Genomic DNA, 6,564 nt, shown 5'->3' with positions numbered 1-6,564 from the left:
TTCCCTGTAAACCTAAGAAGAAACTGAGGCAGGGAAATATGTGTGGACATTCATTATTTTGCTTAAGTCTCCATAAGCTAGGGCATCTTAAGACGCCTTATATTTAGAAAATCTTCTATGTCCGTTTTCTTTCATAGAGCATACGTCTCTAGGAGTTAATGAGAATGTCGTACTGCTGTCAGGATTGGCCCTCTGGGATAACATGAACCTGAGAAAGAGTAAGGGTGATCAGTGGTTGCAGAGCCCATCTGGCTTCACATCTGTGAAAAGTCACAGCTGTAACGCTGGGAGAGACTGAGGCAGACCTTCAGAAATAGTCCCGTAGACACCTTCCCAGACCGAGACAGCCCAGCACTGTCTCTGCTGGGGCATCGACACAGCAACCTGGCGTGCTTCTAGGTCAGCATCCGAGATGAGCAGGTTGGATTCTACCGGAGCAGCAAAAGGCAGGGGGGAAATCAAGCAGCTAAACCTGCTGGGATGGCTCCCGACCACAGCTCAGCTCGGTGTATCGGCAGGCACGGCGGAGCCTAACTCCCATCTCCTTTCAGTTTGGTAGCTCTCCTTTAAGTGACCTGGGTTTCCAGCACAACCCCCAGGAGTCAGCTCCATGGCCTAATATGTTTTGCTTTTTTAGAAATATTCCTGATATCCAATTTAAATTTTCCTTTGTTCAGTTTTTCCTACTACATCCCCTTTCAGTTTTTATCAGGTCTTTGTTCATCCTTGTATTAAATGTGCCAAAAGTGCTGAACCTCTGCAAATAGCTTTTATAGCATAAAGCTATAAGCATTGCAGATACTGTTCTGCATATTGACTCTCAAGCTCCTGATGGAAAAAAGAACTTTAATTACAAAAATCTTTGAATCGTGAATTTTATTACTGTTAAAAAAATATCAATAGCAGCAAAAGGAAAAAAAAAAACCACCAAATCCTAGTGTACTTAATAAATCATTGTATCTTTGCTACTGCATTATACAGGATACTTTAAAAAGAATATATTTTTCTACTGTTTGCTACCTCTTTTAGCAAAATTGCTAAAGAAACAAATTTAACTCCATAGCCACATCAATTTCTACTATAATCAACCATTAATGCCTATTCACTTATGAAAGTGAATTTTCAGACCTGCTCATTTAACATGTGCAAAATTCCTTCCTGGAGAAGAAAGTAGCAGAAATCACTGAAAAAAAGTACTAAAAACCAGCTACATATCCACTGGGGGTTTTCTGCATTCATTTTACAACTCATTACTACTAGTGCATCTATTACTGTTGCTATACTGATTTTTAATACATAAAAATAAAAATTTTAAAAGACATAAAATGCAGTTACTGCTATGTGAAGGAAGTGATTTTAATCGCAAGAGGCTAAGATAACTCAGTAATATTGCTCCTATAATCTGACCTACAAACACGACTTACAAATAGACGAGGGAAACACTTGGAAGCGAAGGGAAATGGTTTTCATATAAAAGAGCTTGTCATCTTCAATTTAAACACAAAAACATTTTGCAACCCAACCTAAGAGACAAACATATTAAAATCAAAGTTTTGGACTTTAGCTGAACAAACAGCTTTTATCGCTTAGCTCTGCTGACTGCGTTCTAGTACCAAAGAACCATTTTGGTAGTAATCGCAAACTGACAACTTAACATCAGCACCTCATGACTATTCACAAATCTCCACTGACCACCACAGAAGGCAATGTTAATAAAGGTCAAAATTACCATCTATCTGCATAATCTCCTGTAAGAACCGTGCTGTAAAGGATCAACCAGTCTAATTGTTTAATGTATTTGTAAAAAGCTGATTAAGCCACACTAAAGTCACAGAAAACACTTCCACAGATTTTAAATACTTGAGTCGAGCCTGAGAGATGAAGGTACAATAGGTTCTTTATCAAATATTTTAGTTTGATATTAAATTATTTCCATTCCTTTAAAGAGCACATTAGCTGACTTATTAAATCGACTGGTTACTCATTTAAAATTACTTCCTCGGTTTGTGGTACTAGGAAATGACTCTTTAACAAGTATTCTTGAAAGTGTATCATGGCTTATTTGCTCAGTAAGATAAGCTGATGCCTTTTAAAGCAGTACATCAACTTGCCATTTTTAAAATAAAAACTGAGGCAGCAATTAGCACTATAAGCATGCAAAGAAGTAAAAGACAGGATTGTTCAATTCTGATTATCTACCTAACCTTAACTCTTCTCACTAACCCCGCCAAACATTTACCTTTCATATTTATTTTGTAAAGTGCTACATTATCGTGATTTTCCTGGAAGAGATTAGTTGCCACAAAACTTCCTTTTCCTACGCACTTCAAGAAAACCAGCGCACATGTCAGTGAACTTAATGGAAAAGTCACAGGGAGCCGAATGCCCCACGTAGGACATGCCACATGAAATGCAGCCCCAGCTGCATGCGCGGAGAGCGAGACTGTTTGCCAAATCATTAAACATTGTTCTTAGCGCATTCCATACATTTTACATACTCTGCACATAGCGCTCCATATTATTTATTCCATATACATTATTCCATAATTTAAGGATTTGTATCACATCATTTTCTACTTAGAAATACAACATTTTTGTGACTAAGGACATTAAAGTGGTTGTTGTCGGGTAGTGTATGACTTCAGGAGCAAGATGGACTCCTTTTTTGCAGAGAAACATGAAATTAAGTAACTTTGGTACCACCAGGTACAAATCAGCGATGCCCTCACAGTCTGCAACTTGAACTTGACCCACAGACAACTCCGTCTCCAGACCTGAGTACGACCCACATGGCTGGGCATAAAGTTGCGGCCGCAGTGACTCCATCAGTTGAAACGGAATCAGAAAGGCTGCCCAGCTCTTTTGAAATGATAGCACGGTATGCACTTAGGATTTAAATGGGGATGAAGTAAAAATCACAACTTGAAAGGGAAAAGAAACCAAGTGATTTCCCTGGGGAGGTTAAAATTTTGTCCTCTCTGATGTCTGCCAGAGCTGTAATGAAAGGTAACTTATTAAAAAAAAAAGTTTCAGTATTAGGGGTCACTACGGCAGTGTCTCTACAGGAAAGATTGTCACTAAAATTCTGGCTGTGAGGAAGGGAACAAAGTTGATTGACCTTAAGTAAGCATTTGCATATTTTCCAAGCTTTGGGAGATAGAAAATCGTGGGGCTTCAGGTTGTTTGTGGTTTTTTTTCCCAAATATAACCTGACTTTTGAATGTCTCAGGTTTACAAACATTAGGATTGAAAAGATTTAACTGCGATATTATTTTATTTTCTGTACTATTTATAATTTTCTATTGAAAAGTTTTAACTGCAATATTAATTTTCTGTACCATTTATTATTTTCTATTTCTATACAAATTAATTTTCTGTACAATTTAATATTTTCTATTTCTATGTTCTACTAATATTTTCTATTTCTATTATTTACAACAAAAGATTCTTGCCTTGGAATTTCTTCGGTTTAAAAATGTGTGTTTGTGTGTATATGTATATAGACGAATGGCTCAAATACGGGCACTTCTAAGGACCTGCCTAGCCACACACCTGTCGATCTGTTCTTGCTCAGATGGCATCCAATTCACACAAAGGCTCTCTCCTCCTCATTGCTCATTCAGCGTCTCGTTCCCTCATTGCTCATTCAGATGGATCAGGTCTGACTGATCCTTACACGACTCCTCACCACAGCCGCTCACAACCTCCCGACGTCTCCTTCGAACAGATGAAGGCGTTACTCAGGTGCTACGAAACGACCGCAGACCCTTAAGTATTTTTGTAACTTACGCAAATAAACTAAAATGTACTCATCAGCCACGGAGGTTTTACATATGTAACACCTGAAGAATATTTAACCACGGAACACTAAAATGCGTTCCCACTACCCTCTGGAAGTACTCTTCACCAAGACTAATGGAATAAAATACTCATTTAAGAAAGAGAAGCAGCTAGGGAGAGGTTGAAAAAAATGATACCCAAAACATGACAAAACATGACTAATCTCAATTTCTTAACAATTAAACCTCTTAGCAAATGTGTTTGCCTCCAACCCTAGCTCTACAAGCTGCAGGAAAGTCGGGTTTCTTTTTTAGCACAGATGTTACGGTGCTCAAAATGAAAGAGAAGGTACTTACGTGGAGCCCGTGAGTTAAGCGCTCCCGGCTGCGGGAAGCCCCGCCGCGCGGCACGGCCGTGGTGGAGGTGTGGGTACGGAGGATTCCGGCCTACGCCGCTCAGCACCCTCGCTTGCATTTAGATGTTTCGCATTGTTGCTAGTGTAATCATTCCGGGGACAGTTACTGTGAAACTGAGACTAAAATAACCACCCACATCACGGCTAAAATACGGCTCTGTGCGTAGAAAGGTGAATGACTTTGCAACAACTGCAAGCAGGATTTCGGAGTGCTGCAGGTGCGGGCACGGAGCGGGAATGTGAAGAGCGCGTATGTTTGCATTGATCCGTTGGCAACCATAGATTTTCTAGGCACCTGATAAAAGCAGCGGGTTTTCTTTTTATCCTCCTTGTCCTTTCTGGCATGCAAAAACCTCAGCAGACACCACCTGTTGATATCTGAACGGTTTCCTCACACAACTGAAGGATTTGCTCTTGTCTACAAGGCCCAGGGAAAGCAGTGCCTACTAGGGTAAATACTTCTAAGAGCACCATTCCCATACATCAGGTTTGTGTAGGTGAAAGAAAACGGGAAAGAGGTGCCTACAGCAACCTGGAGCAGGCTGGAAGACCTGGCCTGGGGTGAAAAAAAACGAAAATGTGATAAGCAACTGGGAGAAGAGGAATCAAACAAGAACCTTACAACTAGTCTTCTCAGTTCTTCGTGGCATGGCTTTATGTTTGGACCACATAGGCAGCTCAAGGGATGGCTGATCACCTCTCATCTTGACTCATTAGTCAATGAGGAAAAGTGGTTAATCACCTCAATTACACATCTACGCTAGTTAGCTGAATATTGCCCACAGAGTCTGAAAATAGTCCCCATCCCTGAAAAGATGTCAGTACCACTGCAACAACCCTAAAAACTGTTTCTGCCTAGTACATTTACCTTTATACAACCTTAATTTTCAAGCACCTGAAGAAACCGTACTGGGGCCAGAGTTACTAAAAATGCCTACCGTTCAAAAGGGAAAAGGCACCATCTTGACAAACAATTGTAAAGGTTACACAAGAAATCGGATTTAAAATGGTCTGCAATACGCCCCACTCCCCAGGAGGACTGCTTTACCTCTTCTCCTCTCAGCTCATCAAAACGAAGAGCAAACTCACATCTGCCATTTCCTCAGGATGGATAAATGAAGAGTCAGCAATCCCTCCCAGCCAGTCCCACTGCCCAGGAAAAGCCCGATGCATTTGTTGTTCTTACTCCGATACCAATTGTGAGAAGTCTTTTTCGCTGTCTTGAGAGCAGCAAACAGAAAATTCCTGTACGAAACCCAGTACGTATGATTCCACTAACAGGCCATGGCTGGGCACAGAGGATGTAATTATTAAAACTCCAGGAAGCGGAGAGTCCCTGTCCAAACTTTGAAATGCTAGGAAAAAAATTAGACAAATCCTAGGGGAAATATTTCTGAGAAACTAAGAAATAGCGCCCGTGGGAAACTAAAGGGGAAAGGAAATTTGGAAAGCGTTTAGGGTTAGAACGACTGGCCCACACAGAAACCACTCCTGTCGTTATCAGAAGAGGGAAATGAGAGTAAGACAAAGATGACTGAAGAACACAAACACAATTAAGTAAGACAAGACCTACTGTAACTCATCAACTTCATTAATTGACATGTGCACAACGATGAATCCTGTCTTGACGTCCAATACGGGAAAACACTGAAGAAAAAGCACGGAGACGAAAGCTCCACAGAGGACATGCTGCCCACTTAATTAAGTCTCCATAAACTTGCTATCCCTTTCCAGGTGCTTTTTGGTAAAGATGCCTAGGGATGGGATAGGGGGAGAAGACTGCTGCCACAGAGAGCTGAAGGGGTTGCAGGGTGACAGTTACCCATCTGAAGGGAACCGGGACCATGAACTCTGCACAGAGTCTCGAACGAGGCCAAAGCACGGGCACGGACAGACCTCCATCTCTGCTAGCAGCCAGAAAGAAGCATAAGAAACAAGCTCCCAGAGCTGCTGGGATCTGTAAGCCTTCCCAGCAACTCGCCCAAGGAAGACGAATGAGGACTACAGGGATATGAACACAAAAGGATGGCCACAGAAACTACTTGGTTGTTATGGACTCAGTCCTGCATCTTCCGTCTTGTTTAAACTAACGACTCCAATGTGTTGGGGAGGGATTAAAAATCTGTCTGCCTGGTGAGGACATAAGGCATGCATTCCTGAACCTGGAAGACTGTCATGACTCCTTCATGTGGGGTTTATGAGCCCCACCAAGCAGAAGTGAAAGAAGAGCCATAAACCTGTAAGTGGAGTTGGAGGTAGGAAACATCATCAAAAAGATTTGGGAACTTCTCTCATCAAAGGTAAGATTATTCCTGGCAGAATCCCTTCATGGTGTCACTCCAACAGTGAAAGCAATGAAGTTCATCAGA

General features: G+C 41.3%; 1 protein-coding gene across 1 annotated transcript in view; it reads right to left on the bottom strand.

The window, feature by feature from the left end:
• LOC104167840 overlaps positions 1-6,564 on the bottom strand; it is a gene marked incomplete at its 5' end in the record, with an annotated part of 115,875 nt that overhangs the window by 83,856 nt on the left and 25,455 nt on the right. The gene's annotated exons all lie outside the window — the stretch shown is intronic.

The sequence above is a fragment of the Cariama cristata genome, unplaced genomic scaffold, assembly GCF_000690535.1.
Source record: "Cariama cristata isolate BGI_N322 unplaced genomic scaffold, ASM69053v1 scaffold1929, whole genome shotgun sequence".
Classification (NCBI taxonomy): Eukaryota; Metazoa; Chordata; class Aves; order Cariamiformes; family Cariamidae; genus Cariama; species Cariama cristata.
This window is presented reverse-complemented; position numbering and strand designations above follow the sequence as displayed.